This window comes from Pleuronectes platessa, chromosome 17, assembly GCF_947347685.1.
Source record: "Pleuronectes platessa chromosome 17, fPlePla1.1, whole genome shotgun sequence".
In the NCBI taxonomy this organism is placed as follows: domain Eukaryota; kingdom Metazoa; phylum Chordata; class Actinopteri; order Pleuronectiformes; family Pleuronectidae; genus Pleuronectes; species Pleuronectes platessa.
This window is the reverse complement of record NC_070642.1, coordinates 9,089,783-9,115,701: the sequence shown is the minus strand read 5'-3', so window position 1 is coordinate 9,115,701 and position 25,919 is coordinate 9,089,783. Positions and strand designations below refer to the sequence as shown.

At 40.8% G+C, this 25,919-nt stretch overlaps 1 long non-coding RNA gene across 1 annotated transcript in view; it reads left to right on the top strand.

Moving 5' to 3' along the window:
* LOC128460227 (uncharacterized) overlaps positions 1–25,919 on the top strand; it is a 68,790-nt gene that overhangs the window by 2,879 nt on the left and 39,992 nt on the right. The window contains exon 2 of the long non-coding RNA XR_008342188.1: positions 338–461. This is a non-coding gene — a long non-coding RNA (uncharacterized LOC128460227). The remainder of the gene's footprint in view (positions 1–337; positions 462–25,919) is intronic.

Sequence of the window (25,919 nt, the reverse complement as noted above, 5' to 3'; positions counted from 1 at the left end):
CAACAGTTTTCAGCTGGGTTTAACAATGAGCTCAGGTGGTGATCATTGCTTCATCAGCAGGAGGTAATCTGAATTTATGAGCTCGGTCAACTCACAACTTCGGATGGAACATTTTATTCATATTCTCCTGTATTAATCTTTTACTTTGTCATCATCTTATGTTGGCGTTACCTTCAAGGTTTGAAGAGAAGTTGGAACAACTGTGTAAAACAAGTCATGGGAAGGGTCATAACCATTCCTGCACAACCAGCACACTAGGGTGGAAAAAGGAAGAATTACACCAAACATGATGGTGTCATAGTTGCATATTTGTGTCCCTTTGTGTCCCTATGTGCAGGGAGGGAGTGTGGATGAATAAGCCTGTCAAGGTGATGTTGAGCATGGCCCATGACTGCAACTCTATTCTGACTGCGGGATTGAGGAAATCCTAGGGTTTCAAGTTCACCTCTCAATGCTCTCAGGTAAGTCTGACTTCTTCAAACCTTTTAGGTAAAATAGTGTTAAACCAGAATGGCCCAACAGTCCCCTTGAATTAAAAATGCCTGATTTTGAAAATTCAGTTTGATTTAGATCCATGCATTTTTCTCTGGGAGACCAGGGAAAATATCCAAAAACGCCTGATCTCACAATGTTAAAGTAAATAAGAATTCCTTCTGTTAGGATCCATACCAAGATTTAATGGGTTCTTTCTTGGCCGATGTCCAATCCTTTTTCATGGAAACGTGTTCAGTAGTTTCTGTGTAATCCTGCTGACAAACAAACAAATAAACCAGGGGAAGCCCAGACAGTGGTGAAAATAACCTTGGCAGAGGTAATTATATTTCGCTCTATTGTTTTACCCATGTGATGGTCTTATGATGTGTTTCCAGCTTTGAATAGGATGGTGACACATTGAATAGTTGAATAGGCTAACAAATCATAATTAGTCCAAGGTCATAACGTCACAGTGTAGTTTTTGAGTATTCCCTCAAATTTTGTACTTGATTTGAAAATTACTTTTACTCAGATAATTACATGATGACGCTAAGAGCCATATGAGCAAAATACCTTAAATAGATTCTTGTTTAGATATTATTGGATGGGATTGTATGATTCATAAAACCCTTCATTACAAATAAGTGACTAATGAGTATACAGAGTAGATGCTCATAGGTCCTGAGAGATGAGCGATGAGGCCAGTTCGCTGCTGACTTCTCTGCATGTCAGTATATTATCAGATGTATTTTCTCATGCTGTCACTCAACTCCACAGCGTCCATCTCTGTAAACAGCTCATAGTCAAATAAACAGTCGTGTCCACAGTCCCCCTCTGCTCCCATCAGTGAACACTTTGTACCAGCCCACATTCTGACCTGTCATGTGTGTAGATTAGAATAGTTTTTTAACAACAGCAACTGGCAACGTTATAACAGCATTAATGAAATGATTACATTTCTCAGCATTTATGATGAATGCCGCACCTTTCCTGTTTAAATCCATTTGTGGTCTCTTTTATGGTTCACTGATGAGAGGTTTCTATGTTAGGCCTACATATATGTGCATATACATCCACACACCCGCTGCACAGAACCACTTGGGGCTGAACCTGTTGTAAAGACCTCATAAAGTCTCAACATCTGTTTATTGCAATGCATGCCAGAAGATTCTGCAGCTCAGACACCCACCCAGATAAATACCCACCCACTTAAACACATGCAAAGAGAGGTCTGCCAATTTTAATTACTGTGTCCAGGCATACACGCAGGTGCCAACGCGAGGAAGTGCCCCAAACAATAATAATGAGATGTGTATGTGAGTTGCAGAAACAAGTGATTTTTAGATCCTTGATGTATTGGTGATGCTTTTGCATGTTTCTGATCTCAGCCAGGTCAACAGGTGTGTGTTGATTGTGTTTCATTAGCTTTGTTTGTATTACAGTTGTGTTGTGGTGGCTGATAATTAAAAAGCAACCTCTTATGCTTCTCTCCGTCTTACTATATCTTTTCGTTTCCCTCGTTTAAATACATTTTATGCATCCTAATCTCGACCATTTCCACCTCTTTCGCTCCCAGTTTGTCTTTTCCTGGAGATCTGTGTTTTTTAAGGCCTGGTTGAGTTTCAGGGCTCCATTAAAAGTTCAAAGGCAGCGTTTACTACTGTAACTGGAGCTAGTCTGCGCTGAGGCTTTTCACTAATGAGTGCACAGCATACACACACACAGAAAATACTTTTACCCACACTCACACACACAACAACACATGTTCCCCTCATGGAGGCCGCAGCGACATTCCCCACAAAGTCCGTTGTTACTGCAGGATCCGTGTCCTTTTGAGTGCCAAAGATCTATCACAGATTTAACAATCCTTTCAGCACCCTGTCCCCGTTTGTTCCCCTCTTTTCACTTCTCCCTCTCCTCTCTTCCAAACAACACATCACACTGCCTTCCTGACAGATGAACTGGGAAATGTGATTTTATAATACCATCAACATCAGCTCTCTCTGACAGCCAGTTATATTTACGTTTTTTATGTTTTTCTTTGTATTTAGAGGTTGGGGAGCATGCCACATATACTTGCATACATATACATACATCCCTGATTACAAAAATACCTAGTTCAATTAATGAGGCTTTTGACAAATACATTTAAATATATATATTTTTTAATAAATTCATAATTTGTTTATGTATGGTTTGTTCACACTTTGTCACACTGTGACTGTCGCAGTAACACTCTTTTATACCTGTAAGCCCTCACTTCCTCACTTCCTCACTTGCGTCTTGATTTCATGTCCCACTCTTTATGGCCCCACATCACTTACCGTTATCAAATTTCTTACACATACTGTGTGCCTGTGATCCTATATGACGTGCCGACCCTCTGTTCTTGTCTGCGTTTCTTAGTTGTCAAGTGTATGTATACTCTAGCTTTAACGTGGACATGCTCCCACAGTGCATAGAGACCTTTACAGACAAGAAAATAACCAGAGAATTCGTTAATGGTTTCACAACACCACTTTCCACGAACCTTTTATAACAAATTAGAATTTAATAATGTTTGTTGAGTCTTTGGAGTTCTGCCGGGTTTGACCTTCCCCTCCGCCGTGTCCGGGGATGTCTGACATTCCAGAGTAAACACAAAAACAAACAGCCCAGACTGCAAGGCCTGGGATTAGACTGGTGGTATAGACATATTTCCACATGCCAAGCTCTGTGTGTGTGTGTGTGTTAGTGTGTGTGTGTGCTAGGGGTGATTTGACTTACTCTTAGGTTTAGTTTTTATGATTTAAATTACTTTGTTGGGACTTTGCTGTTTTTTTTTTATTTTTTTAGAAAATATACTTTGCAGTGTATTCTCTTACTCAATTTTATTTGCTTTTGATAGTAAGTATAGTATAATATAATTACATTCAGAAAGCAGATGTTAGATGCTGCTCATTGCAAATCAAGATTGTTATAAAATAGACAGACAGCAATTTTGTTTTCAGCGTATCCTTAACTCATTCAAAGTTACGATTATTTGGTTTAAAGCTGCAAAAATAAAGGGGAGTAGATTCCACAGAATTTAGCAAAGTTACTGCAGCTCCAGATGACCCCGAATAAGACATTTTCTCATGACTGGTTTTGAACCGAGCTTGGCAATAACAATGATGGTACTTCCTGCACGGTCACAGGGCCGAACAAATCTGTAACATAATGACCCAATTACAAAACTACATATACCCCACATAGTTATTTTTTAATGTGTTTCAAATCCGGATAAGAGAATTTTGGTTAAGCGTTTTACAATTCACAACAATTTCAAGATCTCATTACTAATTCAGATGTGTGTAAGTGTGTGTTTGGAACAGAAGCTGAAGCTGATGGACTCAGGCCAGAGGGGCAGGGTAATGGGGTTCAGAAACTCAAAACGCCAAACGTTTATTATTTACCCGTTTGCAGGGGACCTGCCTTCAGGGGAGAATCTCCATCAGTGACCCTTGGCCCCCAACTCACAGCTCCCTCCATTCTCCAACTCCCCTCTTCCTGATACCTTCTCTCTTCTCCTGTCTCTCGTCTGTGGTCCGAAATGTTGAAAGGAGAATAAAAGAATACAATGGAACAATATCTGAGGTCATTTGAGCTGAGGCTGCCTTTCCGGGAACAGCAGAGGTTTCTGAGGCAATATTCTTTTTATTCTTTCATTATGGCAGAGAATCAGGGACGAGTGAAAAGCATACTTCACAGCTTCTTTTTATCCAAGAACAGATCCAGGGCGATAAAAGTGAATGCTTCAAAACTTTACGGCTTACCACTCTCACTCCTTCCCTTTCGCCATTCAGACCCATCGTCCCTCACTCTCCCCCTCTCTTCCTTCCCCTCCATCATTCTTCTTACCTCTTGGGAGCGGCCGGAGTCTGCTGCCTGTTGGCAATGTGGATAATAAACACCCCAACCCACGGCCGCCCTGCACCTTGGGGCAGGAAACTCCATACAGACGCACCTGCATGGGCTACCATGACAACAAGGACCATCTGTCCGTCAAACCAGTGACTGAAAGAACCTGTCCTAAGTAAATGCAATGGATAAACACACATACGCACTCACAGTTGCCTGGTGGACCTGGGTCAAGGGTTAAAGAACCCCATTTCCTGTCCAGACAGACGAGGGCCAAACACCCCTCCTCTCACTTCCACTCCTTTCCTTTCTTCCTTGTTTCTCCTGCTCCCCCCTTCTCTCATGGTTTCTCTCTATCTGAGCTTGGTATTCATTGTACTGCATTTTTGTGTGTGTTTTTGATTGTGATTGATGCAGTGTGTGTAATGGCAACCTCGGCTTAGCTGCCTTAGCTCATCCTAGCGATTATTAGCCAAGCAGCCCTTTTCTCACAGGAGCTCTCAACTGCCGACTGAAAGGCTGATTTAATAACGCAAAAGAGTAAGCTAATCTCTGAAACGTTACCGTGTTTTTTTTTTTTTTTTACAGACTACTCTCAAGAGCTTCATTAAAAGGGCATGCTCTTATGTTACACAGATCTGAAAAGGCTTTGGCGAAAGATTCCTGTTAGTCACTATTGAAACCAGCTTCTCTAAAATAATTTGTGCTCTGTATTAAATCATCACACTACAGAAAAACTCTTAGGTCCTTTTGAGGGCTTTTCCGAGCACACATGGCCAAATAGATCTCGATATGCTTTCATGCAATTGAACTACTCTATGTACGTAAATTATGTTATTACCAGGACCCATCCCTCGCGAGGGAGACAAACCGAAGCACGCCTTGTATGTTTTTCAAACATTAAGAATATATTTGACAACTATTCTGCCCATGTCTGCATTGGAGCGAGCCTCTGTGGTGCAGCGGTGCTCTGGTAATAGCCTGTGTGCTGTGCTGAGATTAATGTGAGGACTTATTGATGTAATGATGGAGCCATGAAAGAGCACTCTGGGCCGTGGTTTGGGCCCAACACATGGGCCTAATGGACTCTGTGTGTATGTTTGTGTGCATGCGTTACATCTGTGTGTGTGTGTGTGTATGTGTGTGTGTGTGTGAATGTGTGTGTGTGTGTGTGTGTGTGTGGTTTTGGGCTGAAACAGATGAGATTAATTGAGAGGCTTTGCGTTCATAAGAAGGGACCTCCAAAATTGAGTCTGTGTATTTCTTAGAGATTGTGTTGCATGTATAAAATACCTGACTTCAGGTGTGTGTTGAAATGTTGGTGTGTCTTTACACGTGTGTCTGACAAACCGTATGACCTCAGACCTCTCTCTGTACTTGCGATGTGGTTCTCAGCTGCCAAGTGCTTTAAGGGCAGAGCAGCTCATACTGACCCTGCGGGACAGCCTGGTTGGAGGCAGCATAGAGGGAGGCTGAGTAAATACGATGTGGTACACTCACAACTAGTGCCCTGCGGTGTGTGTCTGTGTGCGGGGGGTGTATCTATGTCCTCACAGATTCTCCGGTAAGGCCCAGCAGGTGCTGACAGGACCCCCTTCATCTCTTCACTCCCCCTCGAAACCCTGTTTTCTCTGTATATGTGTATAAATGAATATATATGTGTGTGTGCGTGTCATTGCCAACAGGCTTGATCTACTCAGTGTGGGTCTGATGTTGAAGTGATTGACAGCAGAACAGTCACAGGGGCGATTGAGAGCAGTTGTGGGAAGAGAGGGACCTTACAGCCTCGCTGGTTTCAGCCCTGAGGGTGAGAGCGAGACAAATACAGAGAGAGAGGGAGAGGGAGAGAGGGGGATCAGAGAGTCTAAACAGATACAAAACAGAACGGAGGAACAAATGAATGAATGACGTCCTGCATATTTGAATCTTACAGGAGCCCGTTTGTTGGTTTAAGAAACACAGACAAGATAAAAATTAACTGAATTAATAGTGGTCGTTGTAATCACCCTGACTATTCACTGATCTCATGGGTGGGAAACCATGGGGAACACAGAGGTTTATGGGAAACGGTTCATACACTGGGAGTGATGTCATACATAGGAGACAGACCAAGCTCTCCCGGACTGATACGGTGAAGGGAGGACAAATATGAGCCGCAAGATCAAAAATGCTAAAGACTCCTCATCTATGCTGAACTGTGATTTCTCTCAGGCCCTTCATATTCCCCTGAGTTCTTGTTACTTCATGCTCAAAGAACTCAATGTAGGCATCGCCATCTTCTAAAACATTTCATAGATTTAAAAATATAACGTGGCACGTGGTTCATCGGTTTAAGTTGTGTGCCATTATTTTGTGTTATGGGTTAAAATTTGCAGTGTTCCTCAACGCTCCCTTTCTTGCAATCAGTCTGGTCTCTGCAATTTTTCTTTATTATATAGTGTCTAATAAAACAGAAAAATCGCCACAAACAGTCATTTAAAAGTCAAACCGGTTATTCATTTGAAAAAACACTCTTTATATGCTACAGTTGAAGTTCCAAGGACTCTGAAGTAAACCAGGCATGAACTCACAGGCACACACGATTCACTACAGCCATCGGAGGAGAGAGATGTATCCATCCAGGTAAATGAATTAAATAACCTTTTTTTCTGAGGCACTTCTGCTGACTTTATTTGAGCATGTGTGCAGGAGTGACAGCCACAGTCTCTGTGCCAGGGCAGCACAGGAGAGAGTGGGCCACTGGCCATCTGGGTTTAAAAGGTGTCTTTGAATGGCGGAGGTGTAAATCTACTGCCCATGTGCCGAAGGGGATGTCCGTTCCTCTCGGGCCCGCAGACCCACTCACAGATCAATAAAGTTAACTCAAAACATTCACACTCTTTTCCATCTGAAATCAACCATTTAATGAGTTGCTGTTCCTGTAAAAGTGGAAAAGGCCCCTTCAGATTTATTAGAAAAGAGAGAGTAGAATTCCAGAGAGGAGGAAGAAGAGGAAAAGGAGGAGGAGGAAAGAAAGAGGCAGAACTATAAGGTTTCTGCTTGGATTCATTTCAGGACATTTAAGAACCACTGACTGCATCTTTATGAAACACAAATAATGAAAATAGCTTCTTGATCCACTTTTTATGAGCAAGCATATTTAAATAGATGTGATTGGATGCTTTATACGGTGGTAAGAATGCACCAGACAATAAAAGCAACGTGAAGTAATGTAATTTCACTTAGAGTATTAAATGTAATCCCAACGTGGGCCTGCTTTTAGAAATCATTTCACCAGCAGCAGAATGGCTCTTCAGCATGTTTCAGCAAACGACTATAAACTTTTTTTTTACAAACGAGACCAAATGCTGAAGCGGCTTCACGAGTTACCTCTATTTCCATAGGCCTCTGAAATAACTCATACTCCTGTGGATGTGTGAAAGAAGTTCTGGCAAAGCAGTCATCCATTTACAAAGACCTCGAAAAGTATCAGTTTAATAAGAGGGAAGTGTGGAAAACATATTTCTGATGTGCTTTCTTTAATGTTTAAGTTGGTAACTTCATGTCATTGAGCTACATTATAAGGCTGAGTGCTGCATGCAGGATTAGTTAAATGTGTAGAGGGATTATCAGTCACATTGCCTGACGAGAATGACACTCAGTAGAGCACTCTGTGACAGTCCCCTTTAATTCAATTAAGCTGCACCAAATTTAACACACACAAGCCATTTTTAATGAACTCTGGAGGACGTTCTCCGCTCAGACACATTCATGACAACACAAACCTGGAGTGTTGAGGTGAGGGGTAGCACAGGAGGCAGAGGCAAGACGTAACATATTCATTCCACTGTGGAGATCACAGGTTTTTGTTTACAGCATGTCAATACTGGCATTGGCCCTTATCACCAAAACATCTCCTGCCACTTTCATCACATGTTCTTTAGGTATAGCTCCTCCTTCTCATCCCTATATATTTGTTTTGTTTTGATTTGTTTAAAATGTTTGCCCGCTTGTTGGTGGTGAATCCTCCAGAGGATCTACTGCTGTTTTCACACATGGGCTCTCTCGGACATCATCCAGAATTTTTACTAGAGGACTAGCAGGAGCAAGTATGGAGCCGCTCACGCTGACATTTTAGTTCTCACAGTCTCTCTGCAGATATCAGTCCCCTAAATATGCCAGATTTTTACCCGAACAGGATCCGGGCAGTATTAGGAATTCATTATCGGGAAATTGGTAAAATAAATGGTGCGGTATTCCATAATAAAAAAAAAGTTGTAAACATTTTCTAGATCCATCCAATTGTCCGGATCCCTTATAAATACAGAGTTCTTTCCTTGCTCATGTCCCATCATTACAGGTTTGTTGGATATCCATTCATTAGCTATTGACACAAACTAACAGAGGTAAAATCATTACCTCTGTTGACCATCTGTAAACTGTCTTCTCAAGAGCTTTCATGTACATTCTTAGTTTGGGTCTTGGTTGCCAACATTGAAACATCTCTGCGCTCTCCCGGGTTTTCCACCTTTGTACGTTCCGAGGTCACGGCAAATAAACGCACCTTGTCATGTTCATCTAAACACCACTGTCTAGCTGACAATCATCCGATGATTGGTTTATGCTGATGGAGTGCATATTTAGTGTTCCATTTAGTCTCCACTTCCCAGAATCTCTCGCTCTCTGCTACCGGGCCGGCCGTCCCAAGGGGGCCACACAGGAAGAGGAAGGAAGATGGATGAAATTGTCCTTTTTACGGCGATGTCTTACTTTTACGGTTTACATGACTACATTTTGAGGTAAATCCCTCTAGCAGCTGCCCCCCGGTGTGAAGTTGCACAAGGCTGTGTTACCTGCACACACTTCTTTTTATGGTTGTTGCAAAGAAAATGCTACATGTTAACAAGCGCGCATGGAAAGAATTACACTGTGGACCGGGTGCCGTGTCCCATCAGGCGTGAACCGGCACATGCCTCGAGACACGTAGAGTGACAGCCGCTGACAGTTGACGTCACAGGTCAGGAGCGGTGAGCACAAACTGTTCGGGGCAGTTCATGACATGCAGAGCCGTTCAGCTGGGTGTGGAGACGTCTCTAGTTTTGTGTCCGGGCTTGAGAGGCTGTGACACACTTGGTGCAGGAAGGGTAGCTAAACATCTGTGAGGCTCCAGCATATTTGTGCTGCTAATAGGTTGTTTGGGGAAGTGTGTGAGGCTGTGTGTTTATGCTGCTAATGGGGGTTTAATTTGATAAGCGGTTGGCGGATTTGTCAGCGCTGAGCTTGGAAGAAGGGAATTGGGCTCTGTATATTTTGAGTAAACATGAAGAAATTTGCTCCAGGTTTCCTCTTTCTATAACCTATATCCTCTTAGTTTGACATGATCATGTCAGACTGAGATGTTATTTTGCATTGAAAAAGCTTCTGTTCCTCTCTGAAAATGGCTCCAACTTTCTCGGAACTGCACTTATTTACTTTCTTTCTAGATGAGTAGATGAATACTACTTTGCCTCACCAATAGAAATGCTGTTCTTAATATCGATCGTTGTTTTGTGCTTTAAAATGTCACCGATTAGGCCCCTTTATTGATTTAGCAGTGGTATTGGAAAAAACCCAAACGACCCTTGTGATTAATACTGCCTCAGTCTTTACGCTGAACTGACCTAAACAGCTTGTCATCAACATTTGTAAACCATACAATCTGCAGTGTCACCTGATCTGTTCGAGTGATATAATCACAGCAAAGCATCACTATATTTACCATGTGTTTCCTAAAACTGTAAAGTAACTAATTAAAAGCTACAGAGGTGACTGTTAACAGCCTCTGGTTTAACTCTGCTCATGTGCACTCTGGTTTTGGGCCTATATATACGAAACCCTCTTGGTCTAGTATGGCCGACATATGTAGCTGGGGTGGATAAGGAGGGGCTGTAATATAGTCACAACAGCGCGTTCAGAGCCAAAGGAAACAGTGGTCCCTCTCCCTCCTAAACAGGACGAGACTACACGCATGCCGCACTGAATTACTGTTTCTATGCATATAGATCAAGAACACTTACTTTTTTTGACATATTTGATTCTTGCACCTATTCTACCACTTTAGGTTGATCCTGAAGTTCCTTTCTCAAACACACACATCTCCCTTCTGTACAAAGACCCAGAGGACCCTGCTCCATGAATGGCTCCACTGTTCTTCTCTTATCTTTTTATTCCTCCAGCTCCTCTTCCTCCTCCTCCTCCTGACCAGGAAGTGAACTGAGTCAGACTGTATCATCATAGATAGACGTCTCCTCTCACTCTCCAGTTTACATATGCATAGACACACATTTAGATATAAATGTGCTTGTGAGACACATTTCTTCACAACCTTGAACACCCACACTCTGTTTATTTCTCTACGTCTCTCGCATTCTCTCTCTCTTTCTTTATCTGGCTTGGTTCAGACCATTTGTTCCCTTGTGTCCCCCAGCTCAGCCTTCCCCTCTGAAGCATTGTGTCTGCCATTTGGCAGAGAGAACAGTCGAGCAAGTTAAACTAAGGTCACATGAATAATGTAATCTTATAAAAACAATTCAAATTATTTTCTGCGACAGGAAAGTTGCTGACGTGATATCATCTACAAACTCAAAGCTAATGCATCATGGGAGTTTATTTGGTGATTGCCCTGCTAGGATCCTTGGTAGAAATGTCATACAGTAAAAAGACAGTGCTGCACTATGAAGTTTACGTATCTTTTTCAATTATTAGCATAATGATACCACAGTCATGTGTAATGGAGCAGATCAGTTGTGTGATTTCTGCTTCTTGGTTGTCTTGGCACAGCAGCGGTGCAGTGAATTCAGCCACTGTGTATGTGCATGTGTGTTTGTGGTGTTATTCCAGGTGTTTTGTAAGGAATGGTGTATGTACATCAGCTGGAGACCGGAGAGAGGAGAGGTAACATCCTTCATCACCACACATGGTGTGTGCCTGTATGTGTGTATGTGTGTGAGGGAGAGAGAGAGAGAGAGAGAGACGGCATGAGAGAGAGGTAAAGAGAGTTTGTCGGCTGAGGAAGTCAGGGCGGATTTTCTAGGAGCCATAGACACCCAAAGATGCTTTGATATATTATATGGAGAAGAGGGGGACGGGATCCAGCACTGTGTGTGTGTGTGTGTGTGTGTGTGTGTGTGTGTGTGTGTGTGTGTGTGTGTGTGTGTGTGTGTGTGTGTGTGTGTGTGTGTGTGTGTGTGTGTGTGTGTGTGTGTGTGTGTGTGTGTGTGTGTGTGTGTGTGTGTGTGTGTGTGTCTTTGTGTGTGTGTGGTGGTAAACGTATGTAAACACTCTCCTAATCCCTGCTGAGTTGTCCAGCCATAGCAGTGTGCCATAAGGTACCCACACATGCACACGGCCACACTGAGCAAGTGAAAATCCTCAGATCTTGGTATGAGTGTGTGTGTGTGTGTGTGTGTGTGCGTGCATGCCTGTCAACATGTCATGTCCAGGACTTGGTGGCAGTAGTGTAGAAAGTGGGACTTCAGAATTTTCTTCAAAATTTCAGTGACATCTATGATTTCACAAATGATCCTCTGATTATTATCCTGAAATATGTTATCCAACAATATCAGAAATCAGATGTGGTCATTCTGAATGGTCTCAAAGCAAGCTGTCATGGAGAGGGGGGAGTGTCTGCTCTCAACGTGTAGCGCCTACGTATTGTTTGCTCAGACTCTGTTGAGCAAAGTTAAGTAAAAAAGACATCATGAGTAAAAACAATTTCGAGTAAACATCATACATTTTGTTCATATTTGAAAAAGGAGATCGGTCATTAGCGTGTCCCCAGCTTTAGAGACACAACCATATATTAAGTGTGTACAGTTAGTATTTGGTTAAGGGTGTGTCATTTAGTGGGTTTAGGGTATAAAATAAAGCCTCTAATAAGCGGAGACATTGAAAACTTCTTTAAAAATGTGTTTTGCTCATTTACTTTCTTTACCAGCCAAAACGGAGAATAATAATGGTGAGGGTACATTATGAATTACAAGCTGAGTGTAAATGGCTCATTGTGGTAACTGAAAGAAATTAATTGTGTGCATCAGTCGATATTTTAGTGTCCTAAAAAGTATATCAACCATTTTATAATTATCAGTCCAAAAATGTTTTGTCTCATTATGTGATCAAATATGAAACTCTAGATTAAGCATATATTTAACATTACATAATAAGATAATGATGTAATATATATGAGCGAATGTTTTTCAGTCCAGTCAGTCTCATCTCTCTATAAAATGACCAGAGGTTTATTAAGAAAGAACGTGAAATCTGTTCTTTAGATAATTGACCAACTACCGTGACTTCTCATACCAGTACAGTGTGCTGTAGGTATGCTGTCACACTATCTGTCCAGTGTGGCTCCCCTTTGACCTCTAACCTGGCATAAAGGGAAGTGACACTTCTTGCTGCTCATTCCTTAACTTCCAGTGACCTTCCAGGACCTCAGCCGCCCACCACCACACATGGAGGCCCAAAGATGTCCTCTTTAAAGTCCCTGCATTTGTTGGCCTGTACTTCAGAGTGACCAAAATCTTGACTTGAAATCAGTATAGCAAAGTAAATCTTAAAAACCTCTGCCTGGTCTATTTCCTCACTTCTGCAGAGTCGCTTTATTAACGGTGCAATATGCACTAATGCAATAATTTCAACAGTTGATGTGTTTTACATATAGCATCAGAGACCACACACTGATAGATGACCTCAATACTCTGCACTCTGAGCCTTTTGAACTTCGTGAACACACACACACACACACACACACACACACACTGGCAGCAGGCAATAGTTTTGCGTAGGATATGGAGAGTGTTGAATCTCGCTGTGACTCCAGGAAACCCTGTGCTCACTTCCACCTTCAGAAGGATGAAAGAGGTTCAGTTCCACTCCCTACAGTGTGTGAGTGTGTGGGAGTGTAGCACCGCTTTAGAGCCCCTATCTCCTGTCTTTGCGGTTCCAGCATAAGCACATTACAAATTCACACATCCCCCTACTGAACACCCCCATACTCCTAACCTCTATCGCTCCACATCCGATACAATCACAACATGGCTACAAAGAGGCTGCCAGGTAGGGGGTACTGGTGCCTATGTGTGTGTTTCTGTGTGTGTCTCCAGCTCTATTCATGGGGCAGGATGCGGGTTTTTGGCGCTTGCAGGAAAATAGTGAGAAATTCCCTCAACCTCAAAGAGTGTAGACATCAGTTGCCCGTGTTTTCCTTCATCTCCCTATTTTGGGCTATTTTAAACACAGAAACCCCAAACCCTCAAACAGGGGAAAAGGGGCATTTGATTATTGCAATCTGCTTTTCTTACTTCTACTACTCCTCCTCTTCCTCTTTTCCAAGCTAAATCGTGTCAAAGGGCGTCCGGCTACAGTAGAATAATTTGTTCTTTGTATTATTAACTTGCTTAAAAATATAAAATCTAACAAGAAACCTAATGGAAAGTTTGAGTTGAATGTTCACAAGTCTCTTTAGACTAAGTGGATCCGTTTATTTATTGTTTGTTCAGCCTGATAAATTTGCTGGGTCACTGTATTGCAAGGAATTAGCTTATAGCTGCTACACTGGGGTCAGTATATATGTCGGCTAATAAGTAACAGGAAATTGTAGAAATTATAAAGTATATTTAAATAAAAACCTAAAGACTACTGGCCAATATGCAGTTATTTAATCCATATCATTATTACTTAAAAAATGTTGTTTCACTGTATTAAAACAACAACAACCCCACCGATGATAAAAAAAAGCGCTGTACTTCATTGTGTTTTTGATGTAGAAAGAAGCAAGAGTTAAACAATGGCAGCAGGGAACATTTGCACAGGGCTGAACCACACGCCCGCAAAATATGTGAACGTAATGATTCTATTCTCAATGCAAATTTCCCATTAACTAAATAAGCTTACCTGTTGCTGAGTTACTGTACGGACCCACTGTATCATTCCCTTAATTAATTTACCAGCTCACTTTTTGTGTGTAGCTCTCACCGAATTTGCACTTCACACAAATATCCCTTTTCTTTCTTTTGGAACGTTTCTTTGGTGCAATGAAACACTGCCTGCTTGTTTTAAAAGTTTCATAATACAAAGTAAAGATGTTAAAATTAAGTCAAAAACAACATGGGAGCAGTTAACAGCAACTGATGACATTTCTAGGAGCGGATGGCAAGACCACAAACTTCCTTCATTTCATTTTGAGTTTCATGTACCTTTTAAAATAAATAGCCTCTGGCTTCTGATCGCCAGTCGTACTGCTGCACATAAAACACTCACATGCCCACAGAGGCCTGATTGACACACAGTTCACATATTAACACAGAAACAGACGGGTTCGTTGCACGCCTGCCAGTTCACACCCAGCCACAGACCCACATGTCCAGCAACCCACCCACACACACACCTATACGCAGTGTCTGTGACTGTGTGAGATTGACACACAGTAAAGTTTTACAGGTGCGCTGAAGCGGATAATTAGCCTGTTAGCTGTGACTAATGAAATCTCCACTGCTGTGCCCTCAACTGCTGCCGGGGCAGAGGCCACTTTCCTGTTTGGATAGGCAGCACTTTAAAGCAGAGCGGAGGGGAGCCAGGAACCTATATGTGGGCGTGTTCTGTGTGTGTGTGTGTGTGTTCAGTCAAATACAGGATGAAAGAAGGAAATGTGAGCAAAAGTCAATTGAATGAGAGCAGAGAGATGCAGGTGGACATTTCACTCCGGGGCATCCACATGGATATTATGTTTTCACTGAAGGCACACACTGACACACCCTGATACACAATAACTTAAATACTAATGGCCAAAAGCATCAGACTTTGTATGGACCCCAACCTTTTTTTTTTCTTTGAATTAAAATGTCTACATGGAGCGCAATCATTTTGACTTATGCTGTGAGAATGAAATCTAACTTTAATCATTTTAAAGTTGTTACAGAATATGAAATGATTCATGTTCGACTGAACTCTGCAAATTAAATCATAGAACAAATAAATGATTGAGAATAAATAGGAAACATGAAATGTATTAATTTAATAGTTTTGACTTATCAGTGCTCAGAGGTTGTCGGGAACGGTTTGTTCCAACACTGCCTTTGTACATAGGGTTTGTCAGAAAAAAAGGTTGTTTGTATCAACTTCATTTACTTATATTGCTGCAGAAAGCTTTAAGGTAAAAGATATTTGAACAGTTTTACAAATTTTTCCGCTTTTAATTTTTTTAGCAGTCCACCCCTAACTTTTGTATTATCTTAGATTATGCACAAAACACATAAATTGAGAGAGAGAGAGAGAGAGAGAGAGAGAGAGAGAGATAGAGAGAGGATTTCACACCTCGTTAAGCCCTATATAATTAAACACTGTTGTCTTATCTTGTGACTGAAGTGAAAGTCAACAAAAAATGAGGTTGTAAAAACATTGAGAAAGTTTTGAACAGCATCACAGCACATTATACATGAAACCAAGCCTGCACTGGTTATGTGGGGCTAGCTGTAATTTACAAAAATATAAAGAATGTTTCTTTCATTGATTGAATATAATTCGAGCCATAAACCAAGAATATTTTTTAAATCCGATTATCGCTTATTTAGCTATTCTAGTTAGATGGTGTTGTCTGCCAAGTATGATGTATGAAGTGATTGTTATTGAGTAAGAGAGGAGTGTTCTGAGATATCTGATGATAGAACCAGTCATACATTCACCCTCACACACATTTGCAGACACAAACTTGCTTTCTAAGGGACAAACGGCGAGGGAGCAAAAACCCACATACCTCCCACTCTCCTGCAGGGTTCTTGGCCCAGTGGAGCAAATCTGATTGTTAAGTTATTGATTGTTCAATGAAAAGTTATGCCCTTGGTCTGGGAAAGAATATAAAAGTTGTTTTTGTTTGACTCTGAGCAGCCTGGGACTGTTGTCGGTCACAGGCTCACTGTCAAACTGCAGTGGATGCCTTTGATTCACTGTGTGGCTGTGCGGATACTTTGACTTTTATCATCGCTCTGTCCTTCAGCTCACTTGTGCCACTTAAATAGAGTAAGTAGTCAACAAGTGTGCATCTACTCTGTGTGTGTGTCAGTGAGGGCAGCCCCACAAGGAGAGCTGATGATGGGCTACATACAGCTCACCCCTGACCCTCGTGCCACTTCAGGAGTTGGAATGTACACACACACACACACACACACACACACACACACACACACAAACCGGCACACACACACACACACACACTGCTCCCTCTGCCTCTCGACCAGCTGCTGACAGAGCTGATAGCTGCAGTTACGCTGCCTGACGACGTAAACCGATGATTGGCTGAAGGAGAAGTCAGCAGCATGTCATGTCAAACCCTGACCTGCGACCTCTGACCCCTCACTCAGGACAGTGGCATGCCGTAGGGATAATCATGTTATGCACAAGACCTTCAAATGATCGCTTCATCTTATTTTAGTTGGAGGCAATAAACAGTCGGCGTTTCAAAAGGAACAAAGTCATTAACAGCTCAACCTGTTGTGAGCCTGTCCTTACTTTTCGCTATATTTAGAAAGTGTGTGTGACCATAGGATAATTTAGGTCAGCTGACTTGATTCCTTTTAAAACAAAAGCACCATGAAGAATACTTTGGGTCATAATGGGTATTAAATCATATTTAAAAGTAATACGGAGCTACAATTTTCTGTTGTCCTGCGTCACTTCACCTCTTCGGTTTGTTGGATGTGGAAAGTTACAAATGTCTCTCCTAATGTTTTGTGGTGCATCTGGGTGATGCTGCAGTGTGGGGGGGCTGTACCGCTCTCTAGGTGGTACAGTGTTAAAGGCCAGTGTCTAAGTAAATGTAACGAGCTGGCAAGATGTGGCTTCAGAGGTGCTGTGTGTGTGTCCCTGTGTCAGGAACTGATGGGACTTGTGCTTAAGTCATCAGTGCTGTCACCTCTGTGACAATCCTGAACAAGCATGTGCAAAACCTCCACTGATGAAAAGATTGTGTGTTTTTGATGCTTCTATTTTTCATAACATACACTCTCCATCGTGTCTTTAAGTGTGAAACTTTTTACAGTCTTTGTTCTTGTTTGGAGCCTTTAGGGGACAAACTTCAAACTAGCTGGTGGTTTCAGTGCTGAGTCCCGCTCACACACACACACTGATGCAAATATGCCCCAAACTTTTGGTTGTCGTGAAACTTACATTCGCTGTGGAGAGTTGGCTCCACTTTTTTCATTAAAAAAATGAAAGCAAACGCTATTTTGTTCTGTTTTATACATACTGTAAGAGAATAGTGTGTGACCTATGGATGAAGGAATGGAGGGAAAGACAGAAGAACAAAGGAGAAAACCAAAGAGAGGCAGTGATGATGATGATGATGATGATCGGGCTTTACGATGTAAAAGTTCTGATGGGAATTTCAGCTGCTGGAGCAAAGGAACAAAGCAGATGCATGTGTGTGTGTGTGTGAGAGCTTTCAGATCCCTCTATGCTGTTCTGCCTCTGAGGAACAGTAATTGTGATCCATGCTCTGTTAAAATCTACAGCGCATTGGGACCAGCACAAAGACATTATACATACTCACACACGACTGCCTTGTCTGTGCTGCAGTGGACCAATGAAGACATCACATGAACGAGCCCTCTCAATTTACCTGCTTTCACACTCCGTCCATTCTAATCCTACAAATCTGGATCACTCCTCGCTTCCTTTCTTCCTTTCGTCCTTCCTTAAAGCAGAGGTTAATCTTAGGGAAAATGCCTCGTCGTACTGAGGCTGGCCTCCGGGGGGAGCTCTGACTCATATTGAATAGATAGGAGTTGAAGCAGCTGCACAAGCTTGGCCTTATCTTTGTACACTATGCAGTAAGGATGTGAATATAGTCATCCAAAGATTTAAAAGATTAAAAGTTGCAGAGTTAATGTTCAAGTTAAACCATTTAAAAACCTCCTAGTGCTAAATGATTTGACACAGCTGCAATATGTTGTTCTTATCCACCTCAAAAGTTTTGGTTTTCAAAGGATGAAAACTATGTTACAGTTTTTTTGGAAGTTTTGTATCAAAATACGTGTTTAAAAGTATGTTATAAGGGGCACACAGGTGGCCTCGGGGTTTAAACCACTGATAGTGTAATTGTTATGTCCCCTATTCAAGATGGAGCCTGGGATTTTAATCTAAACATGATCCCTATTCCACTACCCTGAAATTGTATATCTAATTTAGCAAAAAATGCCAAAAACATTTGTTCTCCAAAAAGCATTACATTACAGCTGTGTCGCACTGATATAAACTGTTAAAAAAAACAGGCAGCATCTTGGGTGTGAATGGCTACAGTCAAGTCAAGCTTGTCCTCGAAATGTCCTGCTATGTTTATTAAGATTTCTCCCCTTTTTGCCTAATTTCGTACTTAAATAAACCAGGGTGGTGATTCGCAGACTTGATGACTGCTAAATGTGGTTTTATGTTTTACTTATGAAGAGCACAGTAAAAAACCCAAGCTATTTAGGGCCAATCTCAATTCTGTCTGTTAATTAAATTCAACAGAGAGTAAACTCCCTTTGAAGAAAGGCCGTTAAAATGTTTGGGATATTTCCTCCACATTTGCTTTAAAAAATAACCAAACCCTGAGACCACAGTCGACATAAAGTTTCAACCTCGAGAAACATGAAAACTGGAGAGAGACGTGGAAGGAAACAATCAAGATGAATCTGAACCCACTCTCACACACACACACACACACACACACACACACACACACACACACACACGCACACACACGCACACACACACACACACACACACACACACACAGAGGCATTGCTTGGCAGGGTACTGAGGCCAGTACCATGAGTTGTATTTAATGTTTTATGTATGCAGGGTAACCATGAGGAGAGAAAATAAACCAAAAGTTATTTTGATTGTCAGCACATTTCAGCACGTCCCTATCCAGTGAGGAAACGATCAACAGACTCGACATATTATGGATTTTAAGAGGGCAGGAGAATGACTTAATCGCTATTGTTTCATGTGGTTCAGCCGAAGTAATGATTTTCACTTTGCTCTTTTGTCGACTTCAAATCTGTTTATTTTGTGAACTTTTGTTTGCAGATGATTAAACAAAGTGCATTCCTCTGCTTGCATTACCACCTTGAACAAAGGGAAACACATTTGTCTGCCACTCATGGTGGACCGAGGATACACCCTGTACTTCATTGGCTCTATTGGCTCCAAATTAAAGAATCAAGCATTTGTAGCTTAGTAACTAACATATCAATTGTAACCTTTACAGAAATAAAAATGCAACAATGACAATTTGTCATATTAGAAGAATTAGATGAAACCGTTCTTAACCGCTTCACGGTGTAAGTTGCTGGTTGGTTGCTAAGTATAAGGTTTGGTACGGTTGGTTGATAAAACAATATCAATTATCGCATATAATTTTAATCTATAACAGTATAACAAAATTTCAATATATAATTTAATACATTTAATCCATAAAGAAGAGTTTAAAATACAGAATTTCTCACTGGACTTAAAAGACTTTATATAACTATTGATATTGACTGATATGATCACTTTTAGGTAGAATTTATCAAATTTATGTTGATCATAATTACATATAATTTAACTTATTAAATTGATATTGCCCACCCCCAGGTTTCAGTATAATGTTCTATGTAGGTGCATGTTGGGGCCAAACTTGACAAACGCCGCTGTCATGTGAAAACTCAATGATGCTGTGTGAAGTCAGTGCTCATCAGTTTGGCTGCTGTTTCTCAAGAAATAGTTCCAGAATGTCTCATTACCAAAAACCACAGGTTTTATTTCCAGATATGGGTTAATGTATCTCAGCTCTAATCTCCCCCATTCCACATACATCTTTCACTGTTTTTATCTTTCTGTGGAGAATGACCCATTTTAATGACGTTGCTCGTCTTTATAATCTAAAAACTTTTTAAATACTATACATCAAAGAAGATGGGATAAATGATGAGATGATCCTTACGATTTTAGGCTAGGATCAAGTTTTTATGGACAATATGAATAAATATATGTATTATCAGAGAAAACTTCTATTGCGCAATTTTAAAATCTTTTGGCCCTTCTCTCTGCTCGGGCCTCGTGTCATATTTTTGGAGCTGAGTTGACGGACGTGTCATTCCTCCCTCCTCTGTCCTTCCCCGGGGCCTCTGTGTGTTTTAATGCTTAAGGACTAGCACTTACAGGTTTTTGAGGGTTTGTGGTTTGCGTGTGTGCATGAGAGGGAACAAGAGAAAGTGAGTTTCACATTTGCATGTGCCAGTTCTGATCAGCTTTGTAATGGAAAAACCATGCAGGACAAACTTCTGAATATTCACCTTCAGTTTTATGTGCATTTATTGTGCTATGATTCTGGTAAAACATATCAATAAGCTAACTGTATGTTTTATTTCAACACACACGCACACACATACACCTGGCAGATGTACGTGTTATAACTTAATAGCTGTGCAAGGGCACTTAACCCTAACATAGTTTGTAGGTTCATGACATGACTTAGCAGTCTCTAATGGAAAGAATGTAGAACAGTTCTCATGTACAGTTTTATTAAATCTCAGCAGGTATAACAATGGACTCATGGCTGTTTATGATCCCTGTTCTTCATTCCTTCCATCATTTTTGTTTTTATCAGTAATTCTGAAATCTAATTGAAATAACTGACGTTTGGCCTCATATTTCAAATTACAGTTTCAGAATTTGGGGCAAGCTCTTATCTTGCAGTGACTTTCAGGGAGTGAACAGGCATATATTGGTTTAAGGACACTTGATAGATGCAGTCTGTGTGTTAAAGTGGCCAATGCTACTTATCAGTTTGATAGGACCAGTAATGTGCTACCCAAGTTGAGACATGTCTTACAAGGTATTTAATGATAATGTTCAGTTATCTGGTTACTTATCCTCCCCGCTTTGGGAAAATATGCCTCTGCTGTGTTTCAACCAACTTGACACCATGACCTCAACAGCTCTGACTCCCAGAGGTGCAGTTGAAAGTATTTCAACACCAGAGGCAGTAGTTTGCTCAGTTGCGTAGCTTTCATGTCTGCACATCTGAAGCTGCAGGAAGTTTCTGTAATTCATCCTTCTCCGCCTGTAACCCCAAACAGTTGGTCTCGGGAAAGCTGCACCACCTTGATGAATGCGGGTCGACACTGACGACATAAGACGACTCTGATTGGGATTGTGAAAGCGAGTGGTAAATTGTGATTGGCCAGATGTAGATGGGTAGCTTAGGGTTAGGCTTTGATGACCGTCCCAGTAAGAGAGGAGAGTTATAAGATATCTGATGATAAAACCAGTCATACATTCACCCTCACACACATTTGCAGACACAAACACGCTTTCTACAGACAAATGGCGAGGGAGCAAAAAACCCACATACCTCCCACTCTCCTGCAGGGTTCTTGGCCCAGTGGAGCTAATCTGATTGATTCCCCGAGAAAAAAAAGCAAAGATAATTGTATATGTACGTCTGTCATCAATACAATATTTTTAGATTTTGTTCTTTGTGTTTCATCTTTTCATTTTTTTCTCTCTATCAGGGTTGCATGAGAACATTTTCCATTACGATGCGATCTGTGTGGTGACGATACAGAAAAAGTGTGTAGTAGAGAAAAGGGTCCCATTAATAACAGCCTATATAATAGCATAAAAAAGTTTATAGTGATCTATTTTTGCTTTCTTGGTGGAGCCATTTTACTGAAATAGTAACAAAACCCTTTTGAATTTTGAATTTATGTGTGAAGAAGTGGCGTATTAACGAGTTTGACCCTCTCAAAACTTCTGCACTCTAAAACGTTTGGATACAACTGCAGCCTATGACTATTTTCCTGGCCTTAATCCCACAATATGTTTGTAATGGGGCTGTGAAAATTGAGCCACTAAAACAGTTGGAAATAGACCTGTTGAATGCTGTCAATGACACTGGTTACTTTAACTATGGATCAGCACCCACAATAAGGTACAGGCCCTTTTTACACTGGTCGTTCTCCGCGTAACGATCGCAGCCACGGCTTCATCTGAGTCCTGAGCAGAGAGAAACCTTGAACGACTTAATGTCGTATGAACGTCGTCAAATACAGTCACTAAGTCCTGATAGTGTGTGAGTGGTAACTTTGAGCAGAAGTGAATGGAATGTCACCTCATGAGTGTAGCGGAGGTCTGATGACCACCGTGCGTTCACTGTTGGTAAAAGTATCAGCCAGCGTTGACACACCACAGGTCCTGTCTGTGCATGTGTGTTTGAGTAAGCTGTTATTTAAGTGTTATTTTCAGCTGAGATGGTTAAATAATAGATATATACAGTATCAACTAGACTGTTACCGTTGTAACCCCAGACATTTCAAAGGAACATGAGAGAGCTAATTGTGCTGTAAGTTTTAGTTTCAGCATTATTCATGCCTTTAAAATAACATTAAGGAAGATTAACATAATTACAAAACAGCAGATGATGATGAATAATTCAGGATTTGATCAATACCAATAATTATGCGACTTCATTATAAAAGCTTTCTGATTTTAGTCTAGTATACTTTCTGGTCTGTTACTTGAGTCATTCCTAATTAGAATAGTTTCGACATTAATGTTACTAAAACATGACTTTAATCTGGGTTTTTGCAGATCCCCCCAGAAAAATGCTCTAGGTCTTAAATACATTTAGGCTGATCACAATAATATGAAGGTTCATTAAACTCTACTTCCATCATACTTTAGAATTAGGAATTTTGTAAGACAATCGTTTTGGCGTTGTGCATAGTTTCTTTATCAATGATACAGATTTGAACCTGTAGTTTGCGAGATAACAGGGCTTTTCAAGTCTTATTCTCTTCTAGGCTACATCACATTATCCTCAATCATTGTAATACTAACTAATAAATATGTGACGCGGAAAGTCCTTCATATCCGTCATACTTGACATGGGTCTTAGATTTAATTCATTATTGTCTTAAAAAGGTCTAAAATAGTCTTAAATTTATCTTGGTGAAACCATCTAAGCCTTGTTTATTAGTTATGTCATTGATACACTATGTTCTAAGGGAACATGAGAGAGAGCTGTTTAAAGCTGAGATAATCATTTGGCAAGTCAAATCAATTTTATTTAGATTTCCCATCATCATAATTAAACAACAATTTTCCATAAAAGGCTTTTTAATTCGTAAATCCTACAACACCCTCTATCGGAATAAAGCTGGAAAAAAAGCTGATCCCATTGCAATACATATTTGAACATTTACAGAGTATACGATATTGCTAGTAGTTCCCAGGAGATATGGACATCACAAATCCGTTTGCTGAATTTAATCCCTTTCATGCTGTTCAAGGATTTGTATACATTTTGTAGTTTGGTCCGACGCAATCAACAATCAAATCACTTCAGAGGGTGAAAGCTTCACTGTTCATCAAACCAGACGTTTTGCTGCCAGTTCATTTTAAGTTGAGGGAATGAAAAGATAATTTTGGGATAAACCCTAAACATAACCAGAAATAACTTGCACTCGTTTCTCTTAAACCAAAAGGCACTGCATTGTGTGTTTCCTCTGTGGTCTGAGTTAAACTGGAAACCTTGAATTTATAATCCAACAGAAAATACTCAAAAATACATGATCATAATAAAAACGACACAATACAATATAAAATATCAATACTTTCCAGGGACTTTTCAGGGACAGTGATACTCGTCCAGGCCAACAGGAGGTTAACCAGATTTTGATCTGCACACAAACAGAACGTTTATCTCATAGATTTAGTTTCAACTTCATGGAAATTAGAGGGTATCAAGTGTATTGTATTTGATAACATCGTAAACTTGGTGCTTTAGTTTAAAACCAATTCTGTTGTTAGTTGACCACATGATACTGTTCCAGTACATAGCAACTCTGCAGCCCTGTTTAATCTGACATAAAGGAGTTTGAAATAATGTATTGTAACTTCTCCCCTGTGGATTAATACACATGCAGTCACACACTCACACAGCCACATCATGTAAGAGGCACGTCTCCTCCCGGTGCAGCTGAGAATAACCAGATTATTTTATCTGGAGACACAAGCTCCTTTAGACATGGTAGCGATGGAACAAACTCCCCACTTCTGTCTCCATCTGTCCGTCTCCCTCTGACTCTATCTCACAAGCTTTCTCTGTTTCCCACTCGCTTCCAATAAAAAAATATTACGAGACAGTTTAAAGTTAGTAAAACCTGTGCGCACATGTTGTGTGTAGTTGGACAGGCGTGTGTCTTTGTGTCTGTTAACGGACAAAGGTAAGAAAATATGATCTTAGGGTAACAACATCTGAGGGCTCACATGCTGCCCGTTAAAAGATTTTACAGCCGATCTTTTTGGATGACGTGAAGGTCGGGGGGTGAAGGGTGACGGGTCTTTGGTTGGAGGGACAGCCCGAGTGGTGAGCAGCTTGATTGGTAGAAGCCACTGTAAATATTCTTAATTCCAGTCAAAAAGTAATATTTCCAATATGCCAACATCAGTTAAGTTGCAACTGTGAGCTGTAATGTACTAAATAAAGTGTACACATAAAAAACATTTATCTACCCCTTTTTCAAACATATTCTAGCATTGATAAAAATCTATTTGCCCATGCTCGTTTCTGCTGAGATGTACAAAACATCCTCTATGAACCAGCCATGTGTGAAATGATAGGGAGATCAAATTTAAAATTAGTCACTTTCCCTTGAATAAGACTGTTCAGATGTATCGTAACCTGGTGCCCCAGTTACACAGAATCAAGGTTTTGATGGAAAAAATACAGATGAATTATCTATTTATCACAATAAACAGTAAGTGAAGCCAGTCGGGAGGAGAGGGAAAACCTCTTTTCCAGTTCTGAAGTACTTGATACATCGTCTATGCTGACCTCTTTAGGAGTCAGCTTTGTTGTTAATGAACAGTTTCTTCCCTCTTAAACTTAAAACATGACTCTAGCTGCCAGTAGTTGCTGATTGGTCCAAACCACTGTGGTTTGGCCCCAAGCAAATAGCTTGAAGACTGAAGATAGATTTGGATGGTTAGGTGTTTTGCCAATTTTTCTTGTGTCATTTCGTTTGTTGAATATGCACAATAATCTGTAAAATTTCACCCAAAGGCTTGTTTAAAAGCTTAATGTTAAATAGCAGTTTATCAGGGATGAACTTTATCATTCTTTATATTTACATATGAGCCCAATGGCATAGAATAACCACTGCCAACTAGTGTTGTAAGGGTGTAATTGCATATAAATAGAGATCCACCAGTGAATAAGTAAACTACACAAAGTTCCAACTTTCATCTTGTTGCATTTAATCATCCTCTCATTTATCTTCTGCTCTTTTTTTCCCTCCACCTGTTTCTTATACACATAATATTCTCCCTCTCTGAGGAGCCTTGGCTTTGTAGAAGATAAGAGTGAGGACAGTATCACATTAATGAAGAGACTCATTATCAAATTTATGAGGGCTGGAGTCACCAAGCCCCATCATTCTGCTGCTATGAGACAAGTAGTGAAAGAAAGGCTGACGGTGAGATTGAGAGAGGCAAGGACGGATGGAGGGAGGAGGAGGTGG